The 16,931-nt window shown below is 42.1% G+C and overlaps 1 protein-coding gene across 2 annotated transcripts in view; it reads left to right on the forward strand.

Moving 5' to 3' along the window:
* FIG4 (FIG4 phosphoinositide 5-phosphatase) overlaps window positions 1–16,931 on the forward strand; it is a 137,994-nt gene that overhangs the window by 120,026 nt on the left and 1,037 nt on the right. The gene's annotated exons all lie outside the window — the stretch shown is intronic.

The following is a 16,931-nucleotide window of genomic DNA, read 5'->3' on the forward strand; positions in this document are numbered from 1 at the left end:
CAACTATACTTCAATTTTTTGAAAGCATATAGATTAAAATACGGCAAAAACATTTCACTAAAAAAAAAAGCAAACAAAGCCAAGTGAGAGAGGCACAGAGGAATGTGCTTTGGGATGGAGTGAGGCATAGGTAGGGGCCAAATCTCATAGGAACTTTGCCGTTATTTATCCAGCGAGAAGCATGGGGGGTTGGCAGGGAGTCGTTTTCAGTGAGGAGTGGCATGCTCTAATGCACTCTCTAAAAGATGACTATGGGTGCTTTCTGGAGGGTGAATTGTAGGGGCCAAGGATATAAGCAAAGAGGGGAATAGGAGGAAACTCTTGAGAAGTGTGGTTTCACAGAAGCCAAGAGAAGAAAATGTTTCGAGAAGGAAGGAGTGGGCAGCAGTCTTGAATACAGAGAAATTAACAGGGAGGTATTGATGGCCTTGAGGAGCAAATGTTTATGGGTGGTAGCTTTGCAAGCCCACTGCAGTGAATTTAGGAAAAAATGGGAAGGGGGTAAGAAAACATGGGGAGCAGAACCCATTTCAAAAATGCTGTGGAGGGACGCAGAGAAATAGGACATTGGGAGGAGGGTATAGGGATCATTTCTAGGATGGAGCTACTACAGCAGTTCTCTGTGCTGACAGGTGGGGGTCTGCAGAGAGTCAGATACTGGGGGTTCTGGACAGAGTAGTTAATTGCAGGAGAGAGATCCTTGAAAGGGCCCTGTGAATTGTTTTGCCTCTTTATTGGAATCCAAAATTTTGTTATCTTTGATGTTGATTAGTTTGTCGGAATGTTCTTGTATTAAGTTGAACCATATGAAGTTACCAATACGCATGCATTTTTGACCTATGAAAACAGCAGTGGCTTATAATTATACCTAATAGAATTAGGATTTTCGACCTTAATTTAGACAGTTTCTCCCATAGGTCTTTATAGTTTCTATACATTCTTAATTTGGAAACAGTCTCAAACTTATCTCACAGTTGCAATTACAAGAACAAAGAATGTTTCCCTCCCCAACCGGAACCATTTGAGAGTAAGTTGCAGACCTGATATTCTCTCTCCCTAACATTTGAGTAGGTATTTTGTATAAATAAGAAGATTCTCCTATAAAATCCCAGTACAATCTAGTAAAATCAGGAAATTAACAGCAATACATTGCTGCCAACTAATCCTTCAACCCCATTCAAGCTTTTGCTAGTTGTCCCAATAATGTCCTTAATCTCAAAAGGAACTAGTCTGGCATCTCACATTGCAGTTAGTTGTCATGTCTCTTTAGTCTCCTTCATTCTAGAACAGTTCCCCAGTCTTCCTTGATTTTTCATAACTTTGACACTTTGAAGAATACAGTCTAATGACTTTGTAGAACAGCGCCCAGTCTGAGTTTGTCATGGTTATCTTTGGCAGTTTGGTAGCCAGCCTTCAAATTGGCCACACTTCCTGTTATTCAAACCCTCATGCAGTCTCCTCCCACACAGTAGCAGAGTTGATCTTTGTGACCAAGAGCATTAGACCAGAAGTGGTTAGGTTATAGAAGCGATCTCTTGGATCACTTGTTCTGGGGCAAGCAAACGTCCTATGGATAGGCCCAGATGGCAAGGAACAGAAGCATGTAGCCAACAGCCAGTGAGAAACTGAGACCTGCCAACCATGTGAGGGAGCATGGAAGTGGATTCTCCAGCCCCAGTTAAACCTCAAGATGACTGTTGCCCCAGCCAGCAGCTGGACTTCAACCTTATAACAGACCTAAACCAGAATCACCCAATTAAGCCACTCTCAGATTCCCGACCCCCAGAAACTCTGACATCATAAATGTTCATTGGCTTAAAGTACATAATGAATACAGGCAGGAATGTCACAGAAGCGATGGTGAGTTCTTTTTATTGCATCCTATCAGGTGGCACACAATTTCAATTCATGCCATTACTAATCATCTTTCTTTCAGTCCCTTGATTAAAATGGAATCTTCTCGGCTTTTCCACTTTTTGCTTTTTGTCCCCTTTTAATTAATGAATATTTTGTGAGAGATACTTTGAAATGATGTAAACATCCCTTTCTTCATCAAACTTTCAATTATTTCATTTATCTATTTTTCTCAGTGTGAGATCTTGGTTTTCTGTTTTATTTGATGGGATATAGTCTGTTACTGTCATTATTTATTTTGATACTCAAATTGTTCCAAATTTCACCTGCGTTCCTTCATCCTGGCTCTTGTGTTCTCTGGACACGTCCTCATCATTCTTTAAATATATGCTTGATTTCTGGCACAAGATGTTCTAAGCTCGTCATGTTCTTTGCCTGCCCCAGCCCTGAAATCAGTCATTTCTCCAAGGACCTCAGGTTCTTTTTAGTGGAAAATGGTATTAAAGCCAAGGTGTGGGCACCATTGCCATTGGGGTGTCATTGCTCCCAGGCCCACTCAAAGGACATATATATATACTTACATATACTCATAGATGTAAATATATAGACATATGCAAATAGATACATATATGTATATACAAATATATACTACATATATATATCATATATAAATTATATATTTGTAAGTATAATACAAATAAAATATAGATATATATCTTTAAATTCATACTGATGCCTCTAATTCGAGGGTACTCTGGGGTTATTCCGTCCGTCTCCCTTTCCATATTAGTGACCTCCCTCTCCAACAGTGAGAAACATGGCTCCGTTACCCTCATTATATTTATCTGATCCATTCCCTCGTATATAACCAGTGTTCCGTCACCACTGCATCCACCCCTTCCCCCACATGGATGCCCTCTATTCAGGCACTGACACCTTTTCAGAGACACCACCCTCATGAATGCCCTCCTTATCCCCTTGGGCCCCAGGCCACCGCTCCACATGGATGTTCACACCCACTTCTCCCTGCTCAGTCTCTGACATACCACCTCAGGCTGCCCCTATACGTGGACGCCCTCCTCACTCAGGCCTAAACTCCCCACACTGGATCTGCCCTTCTCACCCCACTTGGGCTCCAGCACCCCACAGGCTGCATCTCCTTGCTCTGCCCCCATCTAATGGCTTTAGGGCTGACTTGTTCAGGGGAGGAAAGGGAAGAGCAGGGCTTTGTGATTTCAGAAGTATGCCAGCATGGAAAGGGACATTCTGCGCCCCCCTCAGCTCAGTTGTGAATTTCGTCTGTAGTAGTGGGTTCCAAATTTCTGGTTATACCAGAATATCTTGGGAAGCTTGCTGAAATACAAATCTCAAGCAAACAGAAGACAACACTAAAAAACAGGGAGCAATCAAAGCATCCTTAGATAAGCTGTGACAGAGAGAGAGGCATGGACATATATACACTACCAAACGTAAGGTAGATAGCTAGTGGGAAGCAGCCGCATAGCACAGGGAGATCAGCTCGGTGCTTTGTGACCACCTAGAGGGGTGGGATAGGGAGGGTGGGAGGGAGATGCAAGAGGGAAGAGATATGGGAACGTATGTATATGTATGACTGATTCACTTTGTTATAAAGCAGAAACTAACACACCATTGTAAAGCAATTATACTCCAATAAAGATGTAAAAAAAAAAAGCCTCCTTAGAAAATGGTTAAATAGATTATAGGGAGGCATTCAGTTTTCATTTTAGACTTTTGGTTTCTCTTTACATTTTCTACATTTATACCTTTATATTATTAATACTAATGGATTATGGGCCATGTTTTATAATTTTCTATATTAAAAACATAATTAGCAAGACTTGTTTTTTTAAGTAATACAAAATACAGACTTCCGGACCCTATAGCTGGAGATTGATTCAGTACACCTGGGCTAAGACCTGGGCATCTGTGCTTTGTAAAATTCTCCTTTGAATGTAGTGATCAGCCAGGTTGTGGAACCCCCGCTCCATCAAATCCTCCACAGGAGTTCCCTCGGCAGCTGTGTCTGAGTATCCACTGGGCAGCGTGCCCAACACCCCATCACAGATGAACATTGACAGAGATGAAGCCATATGAACTTTCTGAAAACTCAGGACAGGTAGGTTTTGGTTTGAAGGCTCATGATCCTGATAGCTCCTTCCAAAAGTCAGTTTTGTCTGATCCTTACTGTAATTAAAGTGAAGGATAACTCTGAAAAGATGCAGGTTAAGTACTCTTCAAAACTATCAAGGTCATCAGTGACAAGGTCAGTCTACTGTCACCTCCAAGAGGACCCTAAGTGGAGATGACAACTAAATATAATGTATCCTTGATAAGTTCTTGGAAAAGAAAAAGGACGTTAGGTAAAAACTAAGTATGGATTTTACTTAATAATAATGTGTCAATATCAGTTCATTAATTGCAAGAAATGTACCATCCTAATGGAAGACGTCACTAATAGGGGAGACTGGGGTATGTATGGGGTATGTTGGAACTCTCTGTATAATAGTTCTATAAATCTGAAGAGGTTCTACAATAAAAAGTCTTAGAAAAAAGATGGAGGTAACAGGAGATGTAGTGAAGTGACATGGCAGACTCAGTGATAGCACTCTGTAAATCATCAGGAAAAGGTGAAAATATTCAAATGGGCATGAAGTAGGTGTCATCACTTTCACGTGGGAGATAAGACACAGGGCCATTACTGCAGCCCTGCGTCTCCAGGAGTAACAGGCCACTGCTGCTGCTGTTCCAGGAAATTTGAGGACAGCAGGGACAGATTGCTACCAAAGGTCACCGTGGAAATGTCTGATAGATGACCAGTTGCCCTGAGGGAGAGTCTGGGCCTGCGTACAGGCGGGGAGAAAGGATGACTCTGGGAGGGGCAGTTGTATTCTTTGCCCTTTGAGAACAGCTGTTACAGGCTTGATGTGCAACCTGTCCTTTACTGGCAGAACAGACCCAGTGCTGTGCAGGGTAACCAGTTCCTGTTGCCTGTGGCTCAAAGCCAAGCTCGGTGCTTTGTGACCACCTAGAGGGGTGGGATAGGGAGGGTGGGAGGGAGGGAGACGCAAGAGGGAAGAGATATGGGAACATATGTATATGTATAACTGATTCATTTTGTTATAAAGCAGAAACTAACACACCATTGTAAAGCAATTATACTCCAATAAAGATGTAAAAAAAAGCCAACAGCAGCTGAAATGTTCACGTTATGGCCTACAAAACAGTGCAGCCAAATATCATTGGGTGCTCTCTTGGTGTTTGTAATACTAGACACAGCTGAAATAGAGGAAAAACTGCATTTCTTTTTATACTAAGGCAATATATCCTACAAAATGGGAGGGAAATCCTTCAATTTATAAATTGCATCCTAAATTGGAGGCATTTTACCTGTTTCCGGTCCAAAAATCATCTTACTTTGTCTAAAACCAAAAGTCCTTTTAAAAACACAAACGACATTTTAATTTTACAGTTGTCAGAGAGAATGTAGAAGAGTATCATTCTGCCATACATGGACCAATAAAAATACTAACAGCTATGGCCCAAACATCAAAAGTACCACCATTGCCACTCATATATGTGCTTGTAGTAGACTGTCCCTTCTGTCTCCTAGGGCAGTGAACACAAATGTGCCCAACTGCTGGAAGTATCCCCTTGTTGCTAGAACCATCCAGGAACAGGGTTACCTAGGCGCCTCTGTGCTTGCTCCCGGCTAAAGCAAGAAAGAGCTGGAGCTTCCTGTGCTTTTGCACATTGGCTACGTGGTCAGAGTTCAGTTGCAGAAAACATAATCCACTCTAGGTAGATTAAACAGGAAGTGATTTATTATGGGATTTTCAGTGGCTTTCAGAATCACCAGAGGGTTAAAGAGACAGATTGTAGACCAAGCTGCCAGGAATGACTCCGCAAAGCACATGGCAAATCATCAGAGTGGCTGCTGCATCTGCCTAGATCCGGAAGGTATCCCAGCAGCTGCTGGCTGCAAAACCAGCCACCTCAGCTATAATCAGGAAGCTGCCACTGGGGTGGCCAACTCGAGAGCATATTGCCTTCGCCAGAGCCTGCCAAAAGGACACCCTACATGTTGCTTCTTCGCATATGAGTCAGTTCCAAATCAGACTCCTGTGAGTACAAGTGGTGGGTAGAACCTAAATCACATTTTGAACCCAAATTGCAAGGGAGTCTGGGATGTTATTTTTTGTTTTTCAGCCTCTGCATGCAGGAAGGGGAGTTCAGATGGATACTGAGGAATCTAATTTATGTTATCTGTCGGAGTCTGCCCTGCTAGCTACCCAGTTATCTATGCATAGTCCTCTTGCTATAAGTAGAACCCACTCCCTCCCCCATACATCACCACATCCGTAAGTCCAGGATCTCTGGGTTTTGTGCAGCTCTAAGTCCCGATGAGGCTTTTTGTGATCTCGTGACCTATAAATTAAAAGACTGCCTGTCTGCTCTCAGTATACACTGGTGGCAAAGGAGGATTAGAACTCTCCAGAAAGGGAGAGAACAGAAATATACAATTGCCATTTGTATTAGCAGTCATCAAATGCCACTAGGCAAGAATGGTGAAAGCACCCTGCTCGCATGATGGAGTGAGGTCCTTGAGTAGCCATGGGAAGGACTCCCTTGTTCATTAAAACCATGACCCAAATCTAACTGATATCCTAGCCATCTCCCATTAGCTGCAATAAAAGTAAAGCTGATAGGCAGTCATTTTTTAATTTTCCTAACTTTACCTGTATTTCTTTCTGCTGCCATAGTTGTAATAATGCTTGATTAGCCAGATGTAAGTGAACCGTGAGATTAAGAGCTCTTCCACGTTCTCCGCACTTCCCCCAAGTCTCTGCATCACTAGGATAGCAGCCACATCTGGACCCTGTGGTATTCACCTGTCTCTGAGGAGACCAAGTCCTGGTGGAGTAGAAATGGGAGTTGAGCTGGAAAAGAGTTTCTCTGAACAAAGCCCTGGGTAAGGAGAAGTGGTGTGGCAACGCCTCCCTCTGCAGCAAGGACAGTATAGCCATGCAGGCCACAATATGTCACATTTAGGGACCGTCCAGCTTTGGGGATGGGTGAAAAATATACTTTAAAAACAGACATGCCTAGTTGGTTCTGGGAAGAAGACGGCAGCAACATAGTTTTTTAAATCTCTGAATCATCACATAAAACAGAACAACTAGAGAGCACAGCAAAATACACATGGGCAGCATTTACCTCAAACCACTTAAGTTATCCACAAATCACAAAATATAAGCAGGTGGTGGAGGTAAACCGCAAACAGCCACCAGACCTGCATGATATTCGTGCTGTACGAGAGGAAGGAGTCAGGATGGGACAGCAGGGCATCTGACAGACCTGAGACCAGGAGAGCCCCAGAGTAGCTAACAGGAGTGCACTGGAAATGACTGCGGGCTAATCTGAGCACAGCAGCTGAAACTGGGAGGGGTTTTACCCAATTCAGTGCCAGCTGAGTGCAGGGGCTCTTGGTGGGTTCTGAAAAGAGCTGAGGCAGTCTGGGCCAGATTAACTCCTGAACCCGACAGCCAAAGCTCCCTTCCAGGCCAGGGCACCCGTCTGAGGAGAAAGTGCTGACAGTGGAGTCAAAGCTGGGCAGGACAGTGGCAGGAGGCAGGAGGGAAAGAGAAAGTCCAGATAGAAGAGGGGAAAGAGAAGAGGTAAAGGAAATCTCAGAAAGCAAGCTGCCATGTTTTTAAACAAGTTAGATTTTCCTGAACTACACTCCATTCTAAAGGTTCAGGAAAATTTAAGTTTGCATAATGAGCAACAGAAAAGTATCGAGGTCCAAACCCATATAAAGTTATTAGGAGAATGAAAGAACACAGAGCAGAATAACATCCCTCCAATGAAAGCATGCCAGAAAGACAACTTGATAAAAGAGTTCAAAACTGAAGCATACTATTTCAAAATGAGCTTAAAATACAAAACGTTAGAATTCAAAAAGAAATGAAGAAAAAAAGATTTAAGAGAAACTGTCAAATATTGGCAATAGGCAAGGAAGATTTAGCATGGATAGGAGTCTTGATGAAGAAAAACAAAGGGAACAAAAAAAACACTAAAAACAGTAATGCCAATTTTTTTTCTGAAATATAAAACTACGTGTTTGAATAGCACAACACATACCTGAGAATAGTGACCAAAAATGATACAGTATAGTATGTTAACTGGACTTTAAAGGGAAAAGATCCTTTAGACATCTAAAAAGAGAAAGTGACTTTTAAGGGAAAGAAAATTAGATTATTCTCAGGCTTTATGTCAGAGAAAAAAAACTTTATGTCAGAAAAAAAAAATGGAGCACAGATGGTCCCCAGCTTACAATGGTTCAACTTAAAAGTTTTGGGCTTTACGATGGTGCAAAAGCAATATGCGTTCAATGGAAACCATACTTCAGATTTTGAATTTTGATCTTTTCCTGAGCAGTGATATACAGTATGATACTCTCTTGTGATGCTGGCTCCCACTGGACAAAGATGGGAAAATTTGCACTTCAATAAGGATATTAATTACAGTAGGATGGAACTCATCAAATATTTTTAAATCCATGAGTTTATGATGATTTTTAAAAAATCTGGTCACCTTAGAAGAATGATAAGGAACTATTTCATTATCTGGAAAACAAAGAATCAAGCATATGACTCTGAATCATATGAATTGTACCGTTGGGTAACCAAACGAGATGAGGAAAAAAATCTTTTTAATAAAGTGCGACAGGGCTTCCCTGGTGGTGCAGTGGTTAAGAATCCACCTGCCAATGCAGGGGACACGGCTTCAAGTCCTGGTCCGGGAAGATACCACATGCCACGGAGCAACTAAGCCCGTGCGCCACAACTATTGAGCCTGCGTTCTAGAGCCCACAACTACTGAGCCCACGTGCCACAACTACTGAAGCCCACGCACCTGGAGCCCATGCTCCGCAACAAGAGAAGCCACCGCAATGAGAAGCCTGCACACTGCAACGAAGAGTAGCCCCTGCTGGCCGCAACTAGAGAAAGCCCACGCACAGCAACAAAGACCCAATGCAACCAAAAATAAATAAATAAAATAAATATTTTTTAAGTGTGACAACTGATAAATGAAAAAAAATAAGGTAATTATCATCTGGCAATCCCCAGTGAATTAATGGACCTAAGCATTGCATATCAGTGACTGGATCTAGGCATTGCATATCAGTGACTGGGCATCAAAAAAGATAAACAGCTAGACACTGTGGCCCTCCTGATGACACAGCACCTACCACCTGTGGTCTCGCCACAGCAATTGAAGCAAATTCTCACCAAGCCTCTGGATCCAGTTGCTGGCTTGCAGGAAATATAAAGGACAGAGGAAGATTTTTGAACTGCATCACAAATATGCCATCAGCAAAACCCAGACGAGAGAAACTCTACCACCTGATTTCTTCGACAAATTGTAAGGAAAAGATAGGAGGGAGAATCTGTAGATTAAAAGGCCTATCACACTTTTAAACTATAGTCTCAGGATGCACATTTGAATTAAAAAAAAATCTTTTTTTTTTTTTAAAGTGCAAAGAAGTGCTTACTGTAGAAGTCAGGTTGATGGCTACTTATGAGGGGAGGGAGGGGTTGTGATGGGGATGGAGCACATAGAAGGGGCTTCTGGGTTGGCTGCCAAAATTTCGGTTTCTTGACCCAGCTTGTGTTTACCTTCTAATAATTGTGTGTGTGTTTTGTGTGGTTTTCTGTTATCTGTCTTATTTTATAATTAAAAGGTGAAAAGCATTGATAGACTTGAAGCACAGTAGTTTTCCATGATAAATATTAGGTAAGCATTGTTAGTTTTTTTTTTTCAATGTATATGTATGGCAGTGATGTTATGACATTTTAACCAAAACCATTACTCTCACAAGCTCGTAATAGTCTCTAAGGCTCTTATGTATAACAGTGTAAAATAGAAAGTCACATGTTAAAAGCAATTGTACTTTTGTTTCAGTGTCTGCACAGTGGAATGGACATTGTAAAAATGAGGTCACATGGACTCATTTGAAGTATATCACTGTGGGGAGTGTTGATATACACACACACAGCCCTTCCCTCAGCGTTACGTTTAAAGAAAATATATGTATATATTAGTATATATAAGCATAACTGTTACATATAAATATATCTATGTACATAACATACATGTGTATGTGTATATACATACATACACTTTTTTCATCTAGTTGATCTGATGAAAAATAAGTCTTCACAAGATAGTTTTTTGTCAATCGTACCTCAGAGTAAAGCTTAAAAAGAAAAAAAATGTTTAGCAGCCTTAGACATTCACATGCATGGATTTCTTTGATATATTAAGGTCATTGTGTACTTTGATCTATAAATAACTTTTCTCTCTTGTTAGTGTGGCTTAGGCTTAGGCATTAAATCCTAACTTTTGTGAGACTGCAGTGCCTTTCTGGCTGGCCTGTCACTGACATGGCTCCCTGACACGTTGAAGGCAGATAAGTGTTGGAGAAACACACACAATAAGAGTTTTGCTGTCCTCACACTCCATAACCAAATGACATACTCCTCTCCTATCAAAATCTATAAAGACCTAGTCTACAGTAAGCAGTTCAGATTCCTTACTGCTGAGCCTTTGAAGGGCCTTATATACAGACAGGGCTGCCTGCACCCCTGGTCTACAAGACTGTACATTTTATGTTCCATCATCACCGATTATATTCTTTAGTTCCTTCTCATCACCCCTTTTGCTCCTTCTAATGGTGGGTTGTTTAGGGACTGGCATTATTGTCATATTTGCTTTAATGCATTTTAACCTGCTTGTGAAATTTCTAACCTCTCTTCCAGTATCTCTGCTGGAGGACGGTTCAGTCATCCTATTGTAATAGCAGCTGTTCAAAGGATTTGGAATTTGTTTGGATTTGAAGGAATCAGATTTATACACTATTCTGTATCTCGCTCATTAGCTCTCACTGGCATAACAAGACTGAAAATTTAATTGGACTTTGGGGAAATCATGCATTAGGTTCATAGCATTTTGTGTGTATTATATAGACTTGCTGTTTTAGTAGGAATAAAAAGTAATTTTTTTTTACCTTGATGATGTTTAGAATGTCATCAGCAGCTAATAGCATAGCTTCATGTCCTAATACATGGATAAGTGTTTGCCCCTCAAGCCTGTTGCCTTTACTGTGATGTCATGTATGTCTACCCAAAGACACATACAAGTGCCCTTGGTTGGGGGGTCGGGGCAGTGCGTATGTGTGGAAGGTAGCAAATGTGCTTGCCCGTATCTCCAACACTGAAACTGGCTTGACAGGGTGTATGAAAGCAAATTACATAGGCAGAGCCTGCTTTCTAGAATCCCGGGATATAGGGACTGTTTTGCCTTTTGTTTCGTTTTATTAGAGGTGGTTTGAAGATTGACACATTCCTCTTGATTTCAGGCCATTTAGTGAGTTTGTTCATCTGAGTCATTGTTTTCTCACCTCTAAAGGGGGATTAGAACGCACCCCTCCAGCCTCAGCCTTGTTTTCTGAGCTACTTGGATAGTTTTGCCCTGCTAGAAAGCACCTCGGCTTCCCCTCAGTGCCCCGCCGCCCACCTTATGGTTATCTGAGGCCAGACTTCTGCTGGAAATCCTACCTCCCTATCATCTAGACTCTAGATTCTAGAGCAATCCAAATCACACTGCTTTCAGGTTCTGAATTTAGAAAGCCAAGGTAAAATCATCTTCCTTAAACAGACGCCATTCATTCATTCAGGGAGTAATTATTGAACACTTACTATATGCCAAAGATTCTTCCGGGCATTGGGGTTAAAGAGGTAAGCAAGATAGAATTCACATCGTGGAAAATATATAAACAGATAAATAAAAGATCAGATAGTGATAAGTGCTATGCAGGGACATATTACATTAAGGCAATGAGTTTAGAAAGAGATACTCAGAATTTCTGAGAAAAAATAGCAGGAAAGAGGTTCTAGAACAGTCTGTCCAATGGCACTTTCTGTGATGAAGGAAATGTTCTGTACCGCACTGTTCAGTGCAGTAGCCACTAGCCACATGTGGTTATCAGGAACTTGAAATGTGGTTAGTGCTACTGAGGAGCTAATTTTAAATTTTAGTTAATTTTAATTAATTTAAATAAATATAAATTTAAATAGGCACATGTGGCTAATGGCTGCCATATTGGACAAGCACGATTTGAGAGCTACATTTTGGACTTAGGTGTCTATACTTGTACACTGAATGGGAGGAATATGCAGCATTATCTTGATTTTTTAACATGAAGAAGCAAACACATTCTCACCATATCATCTTGGTAGAATAGATTCGTGACTAGACTTCAGTGTATGAGTACTTTGTTGGAAAGATACAAGCAACCTAATAAGGGAAGTAACGAGAAGCAATGGATGGTCACAAAAAGATGTTAGAATGGCACCCACAAACTGAGGGCTAAAGGCTGTAAGCAATATTAAAAGCTAGAAAGAGAAAATCATTGCAGGGACTTCCGTGGTGGTCCAGTGGTAAAGAATCCACCTTCCAATGCAGGGGACACGGGTTCGATCCCTGGTTGGGGAACTAAGATCCCACATGCCACAGGGCAACTAATCCCGCATGCCACAACTACTGAGCCTGTGCGCTGCAAGCTACAGAGCCCACATGCTCTGGAGCCTGTGTGCCACAACTAGAGAGAGAAAACCCGTATGCCACGGTGAGAGAAGCCTGTGCACAGCAACGAGGAGCCCGCATGCCACAACAAAAGATCCCACGTGCCACAACTAAGACCAGACGCAGCCATAAAAATAAAATAATTTTTTTTAAATGATTGCATGGCAATGTGTGCCATAGGCCCCTCTGCCAGTTAGGAAATAATAGCCCTTGTTGCTTAATAGAAATTACAAAGCCGGCAGAAAGACAAATAGAATAATAAAGGACTTGTGCTATTAAGACATTTAGCTGAGGTTTTACCCCACTGAGACTGGAGCATCTGATCAACTTTGATCCTGCCCTAATGATTGTTTTCTCCCAGAAGGTAGAGGAAAGTAATGAGAAGAATGACCTAATGCTGACCATTATCTGCAAATAAGGCTGTTGGTCAGGGTCTTCCATAAGGGCCTCTTCACCTGTAATATTCTTTTTTTTTTTATTTTGCGGTACGCAGGCCTCTCTCTGTTGTGGCCTCTTCCGTTGCGGAGCACAGGCTCTAGACACGCAGGCTCAGCGGCCATGGCTCACGGGCCCAGCCGCTCTGCAGCATGTGGGATCTTCCCAGACCAGGGCACGAACCCGTGTCCCCTGCATCGGCAGGCGGACTCTCAACCACTGCGCCACCACGGAAGCCCTGTAATAATCTTTTGATTCTGTCACACAGTCATGAACCAACAGAACCATTTGGTGATGTGAAAACAGCAACTTGGGAAAACTTGGAGTTTGTGGTAGCAACAGAAGGGATCACCAGGAAGGGAAATATATCCTGTGATTAGAACCATTACCAGGGCTACCCTGCTGGCGCAGTGGTTGAGAGTCCACCTGCTGATGCAGTGGACACGGGTTCGTGCCCCGGTCTGGGAAGATCCCACATGCCATGGAGCGGCTGGGCCTGTGAGCCATGGCCGCTGAGCCTGCGCATCCGGAGCCTGTGCTCCACAACGGGAGAGGCCACAACAGCGAGAGGCCCGCGTACCGCAAAAAAAAAAAAAAAAAAAAAAAAAAGAACCATTACTAAATTTTCTGGAAAAGCCAAATGGGTTTGGTGTGTGCCAAAATACACATCATAGAAAAAGTATAAGATTTTAACATATTGGAAAAGTATCACATGTATAAAATTATTGAAATTATACACGTATTATCTAGTTCTTCTATCACCAACCACAAATCGTCATATCATTACTAAATCTGGAAGACATTTCAGTCTGACCATTTTCTTGTCAAACCAACATATGCTTATTGGGTACTCAATATGTATAAGTCAGAAATACCCTCAATGGGAATTGAACTTTTAAAGGGACTCAAACTTTCGTTATGCATCCAAGTGTAAGATACCATTACTATAGGACATGGCCTTATTATAACCAAACGAGTAATAACACATTTAAGAAAGAGCATAAAAGGGCACCAATAAGGATCTTCTTTAAAAATATGTAGTGTGTCTAATGAATTTCTGCCTAAAGTGTTTCTCTTCTGTGAATGGGAACTGCAGTTAAGGCTAAGTGTCGTCAATCCTTAGTGTTGAGCACACCGAGCCCATGAATGAACTAAAGACGACCGCAACGTTCCTTGAGAGGAGATGCAGAGGCTTCCTTGAAGATGGGACTAGGTTTTGTAGATAAAATGAGCCTGCAAATTTGTAATTATAATAATTCATCTCCAAAAAGACTACTAGCATTTGAATTAAGGGCAATAAGTCTTATCCCTTTGAGGACTGTGGGGAGAAACTGAAAACAAAAATTCTGTTTATGGACAGCAGAGGTGTGTCGGATGTTTCTTCCACCATGAAAGTGCAATAATAAGCCATCTCTCTCTACTGGAATGAATAAAAGAAAGTAGCCTTACAATTTCCACATCATTTAGTGTTTAAACACTGGTCTTTTCACCCAGAAACAAATGCCATCTAAGCTAATAAAAAGACTATTACATGTAGTGTTGGAAGTGTTATTGGGGTTACCTCCATCTCTTTCCAGTGCCCCTCAGAGACAAGGTGCCCACCAGCAGCCCCTTGTGAGGGTCTTGGATGTTTTTGTATTTCTTCCTTGCCTTGCATAAGCCAACGGGGAAATCAAGTGTGAGGACATTAGGAAACGTAATATTGCTACTCAGGTCTTTACAGTTAAGTGTTAAATGATGCTTGCTCAATGTAGGATTAGTGGTAGTATATCATTTAAGAAAGTTTCTACTTAAAAATGTTCAATGCTGTTGACTGACCACAAATAAGATTTTATTTAGCATTTTAGATTACACTTTGGTCTCCTTAGACCAAAGATTCTCAAACTTTAGCAAGTAGCAAAATCAACACCACAGTGAGGTGGTGTTGAAGCCCTAAACCCACCTGCCACTCAGTCTGATACCATTTAAGGCTGATGTTGACATTTCACATTTAGAGTGTTTGTAATGGTTTTTCATTACTCCACGGGGCATTGAAGCAGTTTACTGAGAAGTAGGGTGAGGACTCCTGATTGATTTACTGATAAGAAACCCCAGGCAGTGGGTGGAAGTGGCTGGTCTGTGGCCCTGTTCATGGTTGTCCCAGCCCTGCTGCTGTTCCCCCTACAGCCTGCCCACCCGTGTATTCAGCTGAGCTGCCAGAGGACAAAACAATGACTTGATGACTTGGATTCTCCTTTTCTCAGTTGCATTAAGGTTTAGTTCCCAGATGGTATCTCTCTGGTGTGATGCCTGCTGGAAAGCTCTTGGTTAATGCACACAGGGTTGCAGGCAAAGGTCTAGCTTCAAAGCACAGAAACCATTAGTCCCATTTTTAAATTGACTTTAAATGTCTCATCTATGAAATGGAGGGTGTAGACACTAGACAGGTGTGGATGGTGTGGTCCAGGAGTTGCTGTGGCCAGCACTTTGATGACAATCTCTAAAACCGCTAATGAAGCCTCCTTTTTAAGTGTTCAGGTTAAAATGGTTTGACCCTGAATATTAACAACCGTTAAAGAATTCTAGCATCTTGCTTTGAATTATGTACATGACTGAAGAGTTGCTATGATTTTGTGAGGGAAAATTGAGACGAAGAGTTCATATATTAATCATCCCAACCATTTGTCATTATAACGTTACTTTTGTATTTTGAAGAAAAGCACTGCTGCCAAGCTGGAATTCAAATTGACTCAGCTCAGGATTCTTTCACCTGGGTCTTTTTTTTTTAAAACTTCGAGTAAATCACTATCCTTTGGTTTTTTTTTATTTAAATAAGGGTGTAGTCTAATATCATGTGAAATTATTAGAGTGCTTTGGAAAAATGAGTATTTCATAAGCCATTTACCAAATTTGAGTTTAAATATATTACCCCAAGGTCAAAACAATTGAGGTTGACTTCCAGAAAGAATATTCCACCTTTAATTGTATTTTATTTCACAGCGATTTTAAGCAGAGTCTCCAGCCAAGGCAGGATGTGTTAGTTTTCTAAAGGCAAAGTACAGGGAGCTACCTTGACTGTTTTCTAGGAGAGTAAGAAAGACCTAAGTGTAATTGTAACGCATCCTATGAGGATGGAGGGTTTTACTGGACAACTCTTGTCTCCCTTTGTGTGTCGCTCACTGCACCTTCCTAGTGTCCCACAAAATGTTGACGTTGCAAGTACAGTCCTAGCTGGGTCTGAGGTTCAGTTCTGCTTCTGACTGCAGGGAATCCCCCCCAGCTCCAGGGGTCCCAGCTCACCTAACAGCCAGGCGTCCAGGATGCCTTTCTGGTCCTCTGATAAGATGTACATGAGCAAGACTGAGGTCCCAGCCCAGCAGAATAGATTCTCCAGATCTTTTCTCTTTGTGGTCTTGGTACCCTGATGTGGAGAACCAACCCCCCCACTCCTCCGCAGGGCCAGCCCTGGGCTAAGCGGTAGAGTGTGCTGTCGTTGTACCCCCAGTCCCTCACAAGGTGTAGCGTACCATCCTCGCCTACCCATGGCCTGCCTCTTCTTGACCTTCCCACACACGCTCACTCTGCAGCACACCTGACTTGGTGGTTGATTCATCCCTACAGGGCCTGCCCCCAGCCAAGGAGGTAACAACTAGCAGGTGCTCACGCTGCGATGAGTTACGCGTGTGTCAGGCACCCAGCTGCATTTTAACAAGGCCTTTTTTGGAGACAGCGCCTTCCCCGAGGGTGGATGGAAATTTCAAGCACTATGGCAGTCTAGGTGGGGTGGGAATGGAGGGATATTTTTGAATAGAGAGGTTCTTGGGTGCTTTTCAAATCATCCCAGAAAGGAAGGAAGCTGCCTATTACAGATTTACACCCTCATCCAAAAAATCTGAAGCCAGATGTGTTTCAGAATTCAGAATTTTGGGGGTGTTAGCATATACCTTATAAGAACATCCCCAGTGTGATCTGAGGCTGATAAATAAACACATTAA

This window comes from Delphinapterus leucas, chromosome 12 (genome assembly GCF_059928025.1).
Source record: "Delphinapterus leucas isolate spDelLeu-1000000601 "Yukka" chromosome 12, BTC_Dleu_Yukka2, whole genome shotgun sequence".
Taxonomy (NCBI): Eukaryota; Metazoa; Chordata; class Mammalia; order Artiodactyla; family Monodontidae; genus Delphinapterus; species Delphinapterus leucas.